Source organism: Bufo gargarizans, chromosome 3 (genome assembly GCF_014858855.1).
Source record: "Bufo gargarizans isolate SCDJY-AF-19 chromosome 3, ASM1485885v1, whole genome shotgun sequence".
Taxonomy (NCBI): domain Eukaryota; kingdom Metazoa; phylum Chordata; class Amphibia; order Anura; family Bufonidae; genus Bufo; species Bufo gargarizans.
Window position 1 is genome coordinate 177,926,315 of NC_058082.1, and position 16,758 is coordinate 177,943,072.

The 16,758-nt window shown below is 43.4% G+C and overlaps 1 pseudogene; it reads left to right on the forward strand.

Moving 5' to 3' along the window:
• The first annotated feature begins 5,120 nt into the window (after nucleotides 1–5,120).
• On the forward strand, nucleotides 5,121–12,390 carry LOC122931469 (annotated as a pseudogene).
• The last annotated feature ends 4,368 nt before the right edge of the window (nucleotides 12,391–16,758 follow it).

Genomic DNA, 16,758 nt, shown 5'->3' on the forward strand with positions numbered 1-16,758 from the left:
AGGATGCATAAAAATGGCCCCTGATTAAAATACATTTTTTGTTGTTGGAATATTTGCAATGATCCCCCTCTGGTATGTCACTGTCCATGTTGTGGGACTATTTGTGCACATCTAGTAAGTATTTGGTGGCTGCAAATGTGACCTGAAGGTTTTTCAGGTTTGCCTGCCATTAAAGTGAATAGGGCCCACCACGAACGCGCGTTCGCCAACCATCCCGAACAATGTTTGTTCATCACTATAGATATAGGCAAAAGTATAAATCATAAGAAAAAATCTTTTTAAAGGACATTTAAGAAATATTAACAGTAAATGATAATGTAAAATGATGCTTGACATAGCGGAGAGAAAAGAAATATAATTGTATATAAAAATAAACATTATTGTTGCAGAGAGTTAATATAAGGCTAATATCATGTATATATTAGGATATCCAAGGGTGGTAGGCAGGAGACTCTCTGAGGATAAGGAAATAGGAACAGTGAGGATTCCTGTGGAATTGAACATAATACCACCATGGGTGAGTATAGTATGAACTTACACCTATATACCCAATGAGTTAATTCAGAGAGACGGATTTCTATACATGCAGCTTTTTGTGTCTTTATAACAACTTTTCTCTTAGAAGTATAACTATAGTACCAACATATACATATAGCCATACACATATATCCAGTGACTTTCTACAAGAGCAGTAGTTGTGTCTTTTTCACCTAATCAGGTACTGTGTCTGTGCAGGTACTATGTGTCTTGATTGAAATGGATAAGTTAGAAAGGAGAATTTGGCGTGGAGAGAGATATGTAGTACACTGGTAGGGAAGAAGGAGAGTTCAATATAAAACATAGGAAAAGCAACAAAATATATATACTAAAGCATAAATAGATAGGAAAGAAAGGAAAAGCGGCACTCAACGAATCTTCACAAATCGTAGCTTAAGGTTAAAACACTGAGGATGCGGGTCACAATTGCAGCAAAATCAGGCAACGGCCGTTCTGTGCTAAGATCGCGCTTTGTCAAGCCCACTATGATGTGAAAGGGGAGCGTCATAAATACCTGTCTACTCCCCACACGTCACAGCCAGACAGGCGTAGCATTAGCACTTGAATATTTTTTGTGACTATGGCATTATTGAACTTTATTTGGTTTGCAGAGTGCTGTTGCATTGTATTTTTTCTCCATAATTAAGAAAGGGCAATAGGATGATGAAGAGGATAATGGGGAAAAATTAAATAAAATAAAAGGAAATGAAATGAAAAAAAAAAAAATTAAATTAAGGAAAATGGAAAAAGTGGAAAAATAAATATGCAATCTTGTAAATATACACAATCTTATAATTGAAAACAATCTTATAGAAGTTGAATAGCCCAGGTGGCGAAGAGGTTAGTTTGGTCTATTAAGTATCTATAATATACTGTATATATAATATTCTGTTATTATCACTACGGATGAGCAAATTGAAACTGACGAAAAAAAATTTGATTTGCACCGATTGCAAATTTCCTCGCACTTTGTGGTAACGAATTGCATTTTTTTCCTAAAATGGCTGCTGCACATGTGAGGACATGGAAAAAAGAACTCTGGAAAGGCGGGATCACCCATAATGCCATGCATGCAGCCAATCAGCAGCCAGCGAGCTTTATGATGTCACAGCCCTATACATAGCACAGCCATCTTAGCTTCTGCCATTTACCAGTGTACTTAGTGCAGAGAGAGATGTCTGCAGGTGCTAGGGACAGTGATAGAAAAAATGTAATTGTGCTAAAAAAAAAAAATATATGATTTACAAGTGCAGGGAAAGATTATTCAAGGTGTAGGGAAAGGATAGGGAGGAATAATTCCATTGCATTTCTGTTGAACAGGGTTCAGTCGAGCAGGTCACAGCCTGGGTAATAGGAACATTCCTATTATACAATGCAGCACTAACTGGGGATCCAAATTGCCATTATACTGCTCTGTAATTCCATCAAACCGTTCTTATTAGGGTGTAAGGTAAGTGCTGTTTGAAACAGCCATTAAAAGGGGTTATTAGAAGGAAATATTCCTACATTTATTTGTCCTAGTGCCGTGCAGTTATATGTTCTAAAGCATTTTTTGTCTTCTATTAGTGGGGAAAAGGGATTATTAGCTGTTGTGTGGTGAAGTGCGAAAATTACAGCCCTTTTTGTTGTGTATTAGTGCCAAAAGTAAAATATATTTGCCGCTCAGCGGTGCAGTTATCTGTTCTAAAGCCTTTTTTTCCGTGCAACAGTGGAAAAAGGAAAAATATCTTTGCAGCTCAGTGGTGCAGTTATCTGTTCTAAAGCCCTTTTCCCGTGTAATAGTGGAAAAAGGAAAAATATCTTTGCCACTCAGCAGTGCAGTGACATATTTTAAAGCCAAGTTTGCCGTGTATTATTGGCAAAATTTCCGCCGTTTAGCATTGCACTTATCTGATGAAAAGCCTTTTGTGTAAAAGTAGAAACAAAAATTGGGCGTAATTGCCATTCACCGGTGCAGTGAGATATTTTACAGCCCAGTTTGGCGTGTATAACTGGCGAAATCAAAATATATTCGCCATCCAGCGTTGCACCTGTCTGTTGAAAAGCCATTTATGTTGTCTAAAAATAGAAAAAAATTAGGGCCTAATTGCCGTTCAGCAGTGCAATTATATGTGGTGACGCACTTTTTTCGGGATGGACCGAATTACGTAATGGTTAAATTTTTTATGGGAAACAGGCTTTTTGGGGGAAAATTGATGTGTTATAGTAGACTTTCTTCTGTATGAACCGAATACCATTATCCTTTCATTGGTGAAATTTTTTATTTCAACCATGTTTTCTTCGGGAAAATTGATGGGTGATTGTACACCTCCTTTTGCGCTATGGACCGAATTACAGTCAGGTCCAGAACAATTGTAAAATGTTTTGCTCTATACACCACCACAATGGATTTTAAATTAAACAAACAAGATGTGCTCTAACTGCAGACTGTCAGCTTTAATTTGAGGGTATATACATCCAAATCAGGTGAACGGTGTAGGAATTACAACAGTTTGCATATGTGTTTCCCACTCGTTAAAGAACCAAAAGTAATAGGACAATTGGCTTCTCAGCTGTTCCATGACCAGGTGTGTGTTATTCCCTCATTATTCCAATCACAATGAGCAGATAAAAGGTGCAGAGTTCATTTCAAGTGTGATATTTACATTTGGAATCTGTTGCTGTCAACTCTCAAGATGAGATCCAAAGAGCTGTCATTAGACTGAAAAAACAAAACAAACCCATCATAGAGAGAGCAAAAACATTAGGCGTGGCCAAAACAACTGTTTGGAACATTCTTAAAAAGAAGGAACGCATCGATGAGCTCAGCAACGCCAAAAGACCCTGCAGACCACGGAAAACAACTGTCGTTGATGACCAAAGAATTATTTTCCTGGTGAAGAAAACACCCTTCACAACAGTTGGCCAGATCAAGAACATTCTCCAGGAGGTAGGTGTATGTGTGTCAAAGTCAACAATCAAGAGAAGACTTAACCAGAGTGAATACAGAGGGTTCACTACAAGATGTAAACCATTGGTGAGTTTCAAAAACAGGAAGGCCAGATTAGAGTTTGTCAAACCACATCTAAAAAAGCCTTCACAGTTTTGAAACAACATCCTATGGACAGATAAGACCAAGATCAACTTGTACCAGAGTGATGGGAAGAGAAGAGTATGGAGAAGGAAATGAACTGCTCATGATCCTAAGCATGCCACCTCGTCAGTGAAGCATGGTGGTGGTAGTGTCATGGCGTGGGCATGTATGGCTGCCAATGGAACTGGTTCTCTTGTATTTATTGATGATGTGACTGCTGACAAAAGCAGCAGGATGAATTCTGAAGTTGTTTCGGGCAATATTATCTGCTTCAGAACACAAAACTGTACTTACCAATGAGTTGCTGCTATCTACAGGTAACCAGGCAAATTACACGAACAATTGTTTTTAACATAGTTATGTATGCACATTTCTGGAAGACATAATATAAATTACATCAGATGACAGTATAAAGGCTCTTAGGAGATAGTAGCGGGGTAGAGACGTGGAGTAACACAACTTTGGGGTGTTACAAATGCATGCCTCCTTTTGTGGTATGGAACAACTTACTTAGTGGTGAAATTCTTTATATGACACTGTTTTTATTTATTTATTTTTTATTTACGGGTGATTGTACACATCCTTTTGTGGTATGGGCCAAATTACGTAGTGGTGAAATTTTTAATTTCAAAGTAAACTCCGCTGCTCTGTATCTCTTGTGAAGTCAATGTCTCCAAATATGCCCCTCTTGCGATTTACATCAAATACACTATTTTCATGTAGAGATCCAAGAATTATGTTGAAGGCATGTAGTGTATGCAAGCCATGTGCGACCCCTCTCATCACTCTTACGCGGTTCTGCACCTGGTTTGCCTGGGCAAACGAAGTCACACAGGGGAGGAACTGCTCCGTGTCCTTCATCAAGAAATCAAATCCTGGCTTTCTTTGCGACAACTGAAAATTGGAACCATGGTGACCGACAACGGGAAGAACATAGTGTCGGTGCTGCGTCAAGGACGGCTGAGCCATGCACTCTGCATGGCACACGTGTTCAATCTGGTTGTCAAGCAGTTCCTGAAGTCTTTCACCCATCTGCAAGACATCCTAAAAATGGCCAGGAAACTTTGCATGCACTTCAGTCACTCGTACACCGCAAAGCCCACCCTCCATGACCTCTAGCGTCAGAACGACATCCACCAACATAGGCTGATATGCAATATTTCCAACCATTGGAATTTTACCCTCCATATGTTGGACCGAGAAAGGGCATCAACGATTTCTTGATGATCCAAGTAGTCCCCTGTGTAACTTTGATGCCAGTGGCAGCTCATGAGTGAAACCTGCCGTTTGCACATGCCATTTGAGGAGGCCACGTTATTTGTCAGTCGCCAGGACTACGGAATGAATGATGTCATTCCACTGCTTCATGTCCAGGAACAGATGCTGGTAAATCTGGCTGGTCAGGGGACTGGAGACATGGCGCCTAGAAAGATGGCAGCAGAGTTTGATACTTTTGTCTGTCAATATCTATGTTTACAGTCAGTGAACGGGAACATCATTTATCACAAGGATGCAAACACCAACCAATGGGGTGTTAACCGCCAGAAGAAGGTCATCGGCACGAAGGATCAGTCATTTTCATAGCTCGAGGTATCCTCCCAGAAGCTTGACCTCTGCACGTCTACGGTCTGCATTGCAAAGCTTGTCTAAAAGAAAAAACCCGCAGCGCACCCCCTTGTAGGAAACTCTTGAGCCTACACAGGCTGCTTTGCTCCTTCAAAAACAATGGACTCTGTACAGCGTGACACCAATGTGTAGTTTCTCATACACTAGACTGAAAGAGTATTCCAGCACCTCTCTGCCCACATAGCTGCCAAGAAGCAGAAGGGGTTTTCCATTGAAGTTGGCTCAGAGCTGAACCTAAAAGCCAAATATTCCTGTTTACCTGGACTCAAAGGAAAGGACAGAGGTCCACTGGCTGTGCTCATACAGATTTCATCAAAGCCTCCACTCACTAAGGCAAGCACAAAGGACCGGATTGTGTGGACAAGTTGGTTCTGTCCGACGCACACAGAGGATGATCTATTGGAGGTGTTACCAAAGACATTTACTTGCCTTCTGCTCTTCCTGTATAATGGCTCCAAGACGCTCATGGCTATAGTAGGGACGTGGTTCCAAAGAAACTTTTACTGTTTGGGTAAGCTGGTGATTAGAGTTGAGCGAACCCGAACTGTAAAGTTCAGGTTTGTACCAAACTTTAGGGTTTTCGCACCCGGACCAGAACCCAAAATTTACGTAAAAGTTTGGGTTCTGCGATTTTTATGGCGGTTTTTGAAAGGCTGCAAAGCAGCCAATCAACAGGCGTCATACTACTTGCCCCAGAAGGCCATCTGTGATTGGCCAACTGCAGCATGTGACCCAGCCTCTATTTAAGCTGGAGTCACGTAGCGCCGCTCGTCACTCTGCTCGGATTAGAGTAGGGAGAGGCTACAGCTGCTGTGAGGGAGAGATGAAGGAGAAATCTTATCAATAACTGTTTTTTGTTCTTAGCGATCTACAGCAAATGTGTTTTGTGGGTGCAGTGCACAAGTTTTTAAGCCTGTCCTGAGCCAACTACTACTGAAAACAAACTTGTTTTCCTTCAGTTAGTCAATATCAGTACATAATTGGCAGCCATTTTATGCAACGATAGTGCACCAGCACAGGCTATCTGCATGTCTCCAAGTCCAGAAATACAACTTTTTGCTTACTGGGGTTAAAACAATACATCTGTTAAATATAGTTCACATCTGGGATTACACGTGCATAAGTGATTGTCACATTTAGGCCAGAAATACAGCTTTGGCATACTGGGGTGAAAAAAGCCTCAGATATACTGCACATATGGGATTACACTTGCATAAGTGATTGTCACATTTAGGCCAGAAATACGGCTTTGGCATACTGTGGTGAAAAAAGCCTCTGATATACTGCACATCTAGGATTACATGTGCATAAGTGATTGTCACATTTAGGCCAGAAATATGGCTTTGGCATACTGTGGTGAAAATAGCCTCTAATATATTGCACATGTGGGATAAGACATGCATAAGTGACTGTCACATTTAGGCCAGAAATACATCTTTTTGGTTACTAGGGTGAAAAAACCCTCTAATATACTGCACATCTGGGATAAGACATGCATAAGTGGCTGTCACATTTAGTCCAGAAATACGGCTTTTTGGTTACTGGGGTGAAAAAACCCTCTAATATACTGCACAGCTGGGATTACTCAGATACTGCACATCTGGGATTAGACAAACATAAGTGACTGTCACATTTAGGCCAGAAATATGTTTTTTTGGTTACTGGGGTGAAAAAACCCTCTAATATACTGCACATCTGGGATAAGACATGCATAAGTGAGTGTCACATTTAGGCCAAAAATAAGGCTTTTTGGTTACTAAGGTGAAAAAACCCTCTAATATACTGCACATCTAGGATTAGACAAGCATAAGTGGCTGTCACATTTAGTCCAGAAATACGGCTTTTTGGTTAATGGGGTGAAAAAACCCTCTAATATACTGCACATCTGGGATTACACATGCATAACTGATTGTCACATTTAGGCCATAAATACAGCTTTGGCATTCTGTGGTGAAAATGCCCTCTAATATATTGCACATCTGGGATTACACATGCATAAGTGACTGTCACATTTAGGCCAGAAATATGGCTTTTTGGTTACTGGGGTGAAAAAACCCTTTAATATACAGCACATCTGGGATTAGACAAGCATACGTGACTGTCACATTTAGGCCAGAAATACGGCTTTTTGGTTACTGGGGTGAAAAATCCCTCTAATATACTGCACATCTGGGATAACACATGCACGAGTGTCACATTTAGGCCAGAAATACATTTTTCTGCTTACTGGGGTGAAAAAACCCTCTAATATAATGCATATCTGGGATTAGTCGTGCATAAGTGACTGTCACATTTAGGCCAGAAATTCAGCTTTTTGGTTACTGGGGTAAAAAAAACTCTAATATACTGCACATCTGGGATTAGACAAGCATAAGTGACTGTCACATTTAGGCCAGAAATACGGCTTTTTGGTTACTGGGGTGAAAAAACCCTCTAATATACGGCACATCTGGGATAAGACATGCATAAGTGAGTGTCACATTTAGGCCAAAAATAAGGCTTTTTGGTTACTAAGGTGAAAAAACCCTCTAATATACTGCACATCTAGGATTAGACAAGCATAAGTGGCTGTCACATTTAGTCCAGAAATACGGCTTTTTTGTTACTGGGGTGAAAAAACCCTCTAATATACTGCACATCTGGGATTACACATGCATAACGGATTGTCACATTTAGGCCAGAAATACAGCTTTGGCATACTGTGGTGAAAATGCCCTCTAATATATTGCACATCTGGGATTACACATGCATAAGTGACTGTCACATTTAGGCCAGAAATATGGCTTTTTGGTTACTGGGGTGAAAAAACCCTTTAATATACAGCACATCTGGGATTAGACAAGCATAAGTGACTGTCACATTTAGGCCAGAAATACGGCTTTTTGGTTACAGGGGTGAAAAAACCCTCTAATATACTGCACATCTGAAATACATCTTTTTGCTTACTGGGGTTAAAAAACCCTCTAATAAACTGCATATCTGGGATTAGTCGTGCACAAGTGACTGTCACATTTAGGCCAGAAATACTGCTTTTTGGTTACTGGGGTGAAAAAACCCTCTAATATACTGCACATCTGGGATAAGACATGCATAAGTGAGTGTCACATTTAGGCCAGAAATACATCTTTTTGCTTACTGGGGTGAAAAAACCCTCTAATATACTGCACATCTGAAATACATATTTTTGCTTACTGGGGTTAAAAAACCCTCTAATATACTGCATATCTGGGATTAGTCGTGCACAAGTGACTGTCACATTTAGGCCAGAAATACTGCTTTTTGGTTACTGGGGTGAAAAAACCCTCTAATATACTGCACATCTGGGATAAGACATGCATAAGTGAGTGTCACATTTAGGCCAGAAATTCGGCTTTTTGGTTACTGGGGTGAAAAAACCCTCTGATATACTGCACATCTGGGATAAGACGTGCATAAGTGATTGTCACATTTAGGCCTCAAATACAGCTATCATATAGAGTTTAAAAAAAATTTGTGCAATACCCTACATCAGGGTTTTTGTTGGCGGTAATTATTTTTAACAGACTTAACCACTTTTTTACTTTGCTTTGTAAAAGCTAAATATGAGGCAAACATCTAATAAGGGAAGCAGTCATGGTCGTGGTGGTGGTGTTAGTGGAGCCTCTGGTGCAGGGAGAGGACGTGGCCGTTCTGCCACAGCTACACGTCCTACTGAACCTACTACCTCAGGTCCCAGTAGAATCTACAGCAATATTTGGTCAGGCCTAATGCCGTTCTAAGGATGGTAAGGACTGAGCAAGTACAGGCGCTAGTCAATTGGATGGCCGACAGTGGATCCAGCACGTTCACATTATCTCCCACCCAGTCTTCTGCAGAAAGCGCACAGGTGGCACCTGAAACCAATGCCCATAAGTCTGTCACATCACCCCCGTGCATATCAGGGAACCTGTCTGAGCTTAAAGTCATGCAGCAGTCTCTTATGCTGTTTGAAGACTCTACTGGCAGGGTTTCCCAAGGGCATCCACCTAGCCCTTCCCCAGGGGTGGAAGACATAGAATGCACTGACGCACAACCACTTATGTTTCCTGATGAGGACATGGGAATACCACCTCAGCACGACTCTGATGATGATGAAACACAGGTGCCAACTGCTGCGTCTTTCTGCAGTGTGCAGACCGAAAAGGAGGTCAGGGAGGAAGACTGGGGAGAAGCCGATGCAGGGGACAATGAGGTCCTAGACCCCACATGGAATGAAGGTCGTGCCACTGACTTTCAGAGTTCGGAGGAAGAGGCAGTGGTGAGACCGATCCAACAGCGTAGCAAAAGCGGGAGAAGGGTGCAAAAGCTGAGCAGCCATCGCCAAAACAGTTTGCCTGCTACTGGCCACCGTCACCAGGGACCGAGCACACCAAAGGCAGCTTCAAGGAGTTCCCTGGCATGGCACTTCTTCACACAATGTGCTGACGACAAGAACCAAGTGGTTTGCACGCTGTGCCATCAGAGCCTGAAGCGAGGCATTAACGTTCTGAACCTTAGCATAACCTGCATGACCAGGCATCTACATGCGAGACACAGGCTGCAGTGGAGTAAGCACCTTCAAAAGGGCTATATCTCCCTAACTGCACACTGGGTAAATGTAGTGGTGGTTGGGCCCTAGGCGGAGAGCTGTTTGACGCACGTCCTTCCGCCACCAAGGATCGCAGGGCATCATTCTTTGCCTCCTGTTGCCTCCTCTTCCTACTCAGCTTCCTCATCCTCTTCTACCACCTCCTCATCCGGTCAGTGACAGACCTTCACTAGCAACTTCATCACAGCCAGGGGTAAACGTCAGCAGGTTGTTCTGAAACTAATGTGTTTGGGGGACAGGCCCCACACCGCTCAGGAGTTGTGGCGGGGTATAGAACAACAGACCGACGAGTGGTTGCTGCCAGTGAGCCTCAAGCCCGGCCTGGTGGTGTTCGATAATGAGCAAAATCTCGTTGCAGCTCTGGGACTAGCTGGTTTGATGCACCTCTTTTGCCTGGTGCATGTGCTGAATTTGGTGGTGCAGAAATTCATTCACAACTACCCCGACATGTCTGAGCTGCTGCATAAAGTGCGGACCATCTGTGCGTGCTTACGGCATTCTCATCCTGCCGCCGCTCGGCTCTCTGCTCTACAGCACAACTTCGGCCTTCCCGCTCACTGCCTCATATGCGATGTGCCTACCAGGTGGAACTCCACCTTGCACATGCTGGAGAGACTTTGCGAGCAGCAGCAGGCCATAGTGTAGTTTCAGTTGCAGCACGCATGGGTGAGTCACACTGTGGACCAGCACCACTTCACCACCAATGACTGGGCCTCCATGCAAGACCTGTGTGCCCTGTTGCGCTGTTTCGAGTACTCCACCAACATGGCCAGTAGCGATGACGCCGTTATCAGCATTACAATACCACTTCTATGTCTCCTTGAGTAAACACTTAGGGCGATGATGGAAGAGGATGTGGCCCAGGACGAGGAGGAGGAAGAGGGGTCATCTCTAACACTTTCAGGCCAGTCTTTTAGAAGTGGCTCAGAAAGAGGATTTTTGCAACAGCAGAGGCCAGGTACAAATTTGGCCAGCCGGGGCCCACTACTGGAGGAGGAGGAGGATGAGGAGGAGGATGGGGATGAAGTATGTTTACAGCTGCGTGGCATCCAACGCAGCTCGGGCCCATCACTGGTGAGTGGCTGGGGGGATACGGAGGACGCAGACGATACGCCTTCCACAGAGGACAGCTTGTCCTTTCCTCTGGGCAGCCTGGCACACATGAGCGACTACATGCTGCAGTGCCTGCGCAATGACTGCAGAGTTGCCCGCATTTTAACGTGTGCTGACTACTGGGTGGCCACCCTGCTGGATCCCCATTACAAAGACAATGTGCCATCCTTAATTCCCTCACTGGAGCGTGATCGGAAGATGCGCGACTACAGGCGCACACTGGTAGACGTGCTCCTGAGAGCATTCCCGACCGACATGTGGAAAATCTTTGTCACCTCGCCGCAACAACCGTCCACAACTGTTGATATGAAGCATGTTAGCAGGAGGCAGCATTTGAACAACATGGTAGAACAGTACCTGTGCACACAACTACACGTACTGACTAATGGTTCTGCCCCATTCAACTTCTGGGTCTCCAAATTGTCCACATGGCCAGAGCTTGCACTATATGCCTTGGAGGTGCTGGCCTGCCCTGCAGCAAGTGTACTCACTGAACGTGTATTTATCACGGCAGGAGGCGTCATTACAGACAAACACAGCTGCCTGTCCACAGCCAACGTGGACAAGCTCACGTTCATTAAAATGAACCAGGCTTGGATCCCTCAGGACTTGTCTGTATCTTGTGCAGAATAGACAGTTCTAACAGCCTCAACCATCCATCCTTGTACTCAAGTGCACTTATTCCTTAATTTTTTTATATGTCCCAATATTTTGGGGGATACCGATATGTAAAAATGCAAAATAACACACATCTGTGTTGGCTAACTATTCCTCCTTCGCCGCCGCTTCCACCTAGACCGCCACGTGAGCCTACACGGCCACATCCACCCATTCACCACCTCCTCAACCTCTTCCTCCTACATCATTCCTAATTTTTATTTTTTTAAGGTCTTTTATGTTTTTTTTATTCATTTCCCTATATACATTTGTTTGCAGAGTATTTGCCATGCTCTTAAGCACATTTTGCTGCCTTTTGGAGCCCTCTAGCTCTTTCCATGACATTTTTACAGCAATTTTAGTGCTCAAAAGTTTGGGTCCCCATTGACTTCAATGGGGTTCGGGGTCAAGTTCGGGTCCCGAATCCGATTCTTTTTTTCAAGATCGGCCGAACCTGCCGAACCCGAAATCCAGGTGTCTGCTCAACTCTACTGGTGATCAGTTCTCAGGACCTTACTTGGCTAGCAGCGATGTGTACCAGGTATGACGTGTCTGAATCAGTGTCGGCCTCGGAGCTTGTTTTCTCTGTGCCCTTCGAAACTTGCATGGACATTTCTTATGCCACCCACACAGAGGACTTCAAGACTTTATGGAATGATATTCATAAATCAAGGACGAGGTCACGGAGGAAGTGGACAATTTATTCCAATGTCTTTACTCACATTTCTTCAGACACTTCAGAATCCACTTATCAGCAACCCAGCTCGTCACAGAATGAGCTGGAGTCGGCTTGTTTGCTGGACTGTCCTCCAGTTATCAGCCATAACCCCATACATTTCTTTTTTTTTTATGTATACATTTTTATTTACCAAAATAGTTAACAGAGTAACACATTACTAGGTTTGTACACAGCCAGGATCAACCTGAGATACATAAAGTCAGATTTCTTATGCACAGGAAATGTTAATGACAGAGCGTGAATCATCTTCAAACAATTATAGAGCATATTATCGCGTGGTTAATACTACATAGACAAGACTTCTTTGCTTAATTGGAACGAAAGCAAAATCCCATAAAGCCTCAGAGAGAAAGACTTTGGGTTTGACTGACAGGGGATTTAGGGTGTAGGTGGAGCGTTCAAGTATGAAATATCAGCTAATTAGTGAAAGGGGAGAATCTGTGAGCAGACCACAGACACAAATGTTTCATGAATTGAGCATGAGTACAGGATTCCCATGCAGACATTTCCTCGAAACAATAGAGCTGGTCTATCTTCTGTTTCCATTGCTCAATTGATGAGAGGGAAGTCTGGAACCAAAACTTTAGAATGAGTAGCCGAGCCGCGTCAAGCAGCTGTTTGAAGCTGTAAGGGAGAAGGGGTGGTTCCTCCTCTTCAAAATGAGAAAGTAGGGCCTTGGAGGGCAAAGCTTGTATGGAGGTGTGGCAGACTTGGTTACTAAAACGAAAAATATCACTCCATACATTTCTTGATCCGTATGCATTACCATTGTGGTCACCCCGACACTGGTCGTCAATCCATTCTTGTTGATGAAGCACTTTGTTTTTCTAGTTTGTCTTTTAAATCATTTGGTTTTGCCCCTTCTGTGTTCTATTTTGTGTGTGTTAATATCCTGATTGTTAAATAAACGTTTTTTCTCCCCCATTCAAAAAAATAAAAGAATTGGCTTGTGATTTGGTAGCCAAAAGCAGGAGTGGGTACAAAACACAGAAGACATGCAACTATTCCGTTCACGTGTCATCTCTGTTTTGGATCCCCTCGTGGTTTTTTTTTGGCATTAGCAATACTGATGGATTACTGACCAAATGCTAACCGAGTGAAGGAGGATGCTCCACAGACAGGATCCTCTTTTTATGGGATATTGTTCTGACGGATCAGAGGAAGGGCAAAATAATCAGTGACGGCAACACAAACTTACTGCTGACACCCTGTCTACTTTGTCGGGGGGCTCTACTTGTATAAGCGATTAATAGAACAGGTTCTGTAGACATCTATGTGGAATCAGCTGATGACAGTGTAAAAGGAGTTAGCTTCTTCTTGGCGCTAACATTGACCTGTAAGGCTGAGTTCATTATCTGGTCAGTTTTGGCCCTGTGACTGCCCAAAAAAGTGAAGTGTGCAGTGATTCATCTGCATGTCATACGGAATCACAGTTTTATTTCACTACCAAAGTAGACTCAATATGCCTGTTACTGCAGGGCACAGTGTTTTACACCACTATAAAGGCTCTCTTCAGCCATGAAATTGCAGTTTTTTTACGTAATTTATTTGGATCGACCCAAATTTTTCAAAAAAAAATTGGCGAACCGGCGAATCGAATTTTTGAAAAATTCGCTCATCTCTAATTACCATTACTTAGACATATACTACCTGGCTGAGTGGGGTCACTACGTCTGTAGAGAGATAAGGGTAAAAAGATGGGGGTTAATAACAAAGAATACATTTTTGTATTACAATCATTATCATATGGTGCAATACACATAGTGCCCAAAACAGGAAGAATCATAGAATACAAAAATCAAAATCTTTATTTAGACCTTGTGGCGCGAGAGTGTTGAGTTAAAATTTCCAGTACACTTCCCGTTGTTTCAAGCATGCAGTCCTGCTGCCTCCTTGTCTTGCGGTAGCTACCTGTACCAAAATTTGGAATTTAAAAGGGTATTCCAATCTTAATGATCACTGTTAAATCTGTTAATGATTTGACAATGATAATTTTTCTAAATACATTTTATTACGCAATTCCCACCCTTTTTCAGAAAATAAGTCCCCTCTTACCTGATGTTGTCTTTTTGTCTCCCCTGGTTACAGCCACCTCCCCTGTCGAATCCCGCTGAGCCGCGCTTGCACAGAAGACTGAAGATTCTCTCCCGGCGGGGCCGTGCAATGTCCTGAACGCGCACGCCACCGCGCATGCGCCATGATGACTTCTTCCAGGAATAAGTCACCATGGTGCATGCCCGGCGTGCGTGCACGTTCAGGACATTGCGCATAATGGGACTGAAATATTTCCGGGAATCCAAGATGTTCAATGTGGTAGGAGTCTTTAGAGACAATGTGGGATTCCTGAGCAAAAAAAATATCACATTTTAAGTTTAGGGCTTCAGACCACATTTGTGTTCATTTGTGTTCAAGGAGGCAATATATAGTACCATGGTAGCTCATTCGGGAAGTGATAAGATATTGCGGTTTCCTTTGTTTCCAGTCCCACGCTGTCTTCCAAGTGTCGACCTGTGAGACTACCATGAGTGTACTTGAAAGCCTAGCTAAACAATAAACCTGTGGTTGAAATGTTAAAAAGGAACAATTGCAATACAAACAATAGGTCAAACACAAAATAATCCCCCTCCATAGAGATAAGAGGTTGTCGAGACTTGTAAGCCGGATGGCATGTATCTCTTTTTCCAGTAATCATCCTGAAGGAGTGGGGGGTAAAGTTCAGCTTGAGCTAGAACATACGTGCACCATGCAGCACCTGAAAAAAAAACAACAAAAAAAAAAAACTTACTGTGCCAGTTAATGCCAATCCAAGGCAGTATGTGCAGGAGGAGAACCTCATTGTGAATCCGAAGAGATATTGATCTACAATTTTGGGAAGAGAGTGGCTCTCTCTGCTTGTGTTTTGATCACATTCAGGGCATTGTCATGCTTGATAATTAAGCGTGTAGGGAACCCCCAACGGTACATGATGTGATGTTCCTTCAATGTAGCAGTAATGGGGGCAAATCCTCTGTGCAGCTGTAGAATGGCCACTGACAGGTCAGAATAAAGTGTGACCATTTGGTGCGGTTCAGGTAGAGGAGTATATTTCCTTGCTGCCTGTAGTAGTTGTTCTTTGACATGAAAAAAGTGCACTCGGGTGAGAACATCGTGTCCGCAAGGTATTTAGCCTATGTCACTCTATGAATCCTGTCTATGATGAGGTCCACTGGTGTGCAGTGTGGCAGAAAAGCCTGGAGATAGGCTGGAAGGTCTGGTGGTAGTACAGATTCAGGGAATCCCCTTAGCTTAACATTGTCGCGGCGTGGCCTGTCTTCTAGGTCGGCCATCTTTCTTTGTAGTAGTTTAATCTCACTCATAAGGCCATAGTGTGCGTCTATTAAGTCCTTATATGAAGAGACCAGTTCCCCCATCTTGTTTTCCACATGATTAACCCGGATTTCCACCTCTCTTATGGCAGCATTAACTGGCAATATGAGTTGCCTTATTGTGTCATGTAGGGTGGGTCTGAGGGCCTGTAGCATCAATTTAAGTGAGAATTTGGTTACTGCCTTATTGGACACAGGCAGGTCATCAAATACCACAGAGGGATCTGAGTCAGTAGAAGAAAAATATAAAGTCTCACCCTCCGATCTTTCATCTGGGTGCGCAGTGGATTGCGAGCCATGGGGCCTGGGTGTTGTGACAGAGCACACTCTGTATTCCGGGTTCAGGCTCAATATGGCCACTGCCTCATAGTAAGAGGTCTCTGAGCGGGCTCGACAGTAGACCTCTCGGGTCTTCTGGCCCTGCCACCTCGATCCTGTCGTAACTTGGAGGCACTGACCCACTGTAGCGTTGTGGTGGAAGATGAGCGTCTCCTCTATCTGCCGGCGGGGCCGGTTCAGATGCCAGGGAGGAAGGAGGTGAGTCCAGTATTTTCTTCAGACCTGTCATGTTTTTCCTTCTCTTGGGCATCTTAGGGAGTTGTAGAGCCACTGATTGTGAAGTGTAGACAGTTGTATGCTAGGGTTCAGTCACTATATAGGCTCTGGTCTGGCGGAGCTGCAAACTCAAGCGGCCATCTTCCTCGCGTGCAGGCCCAATATGTCTATTTTTTTTCATTTTTTTTTATTTTTACACAGTAAACATGTGGAAGGCTGAAAAGTCAGCCTGAATTTGTGGGAGGGGCATATTACCTTCTTAAGCCCCAGCCTCCAGCTCCTCAGGGCGCTTCTGTTCACATTCTGGATAGGGAGTCGCCTGCTCTGGTGCTGCATCTGTGCATGTTGTGAGTAGCTTTCATCTGGTTCGGTTCGGTTCGTTTGGTTTCGTTTTCATACGCTGCCGTCACGTCTTCAGGAGAGGTAATTTTGCGCAAACAATGCGCCACAAGGGCTCCATCAGCCGCGGTCACGTACTCCCGGCTCC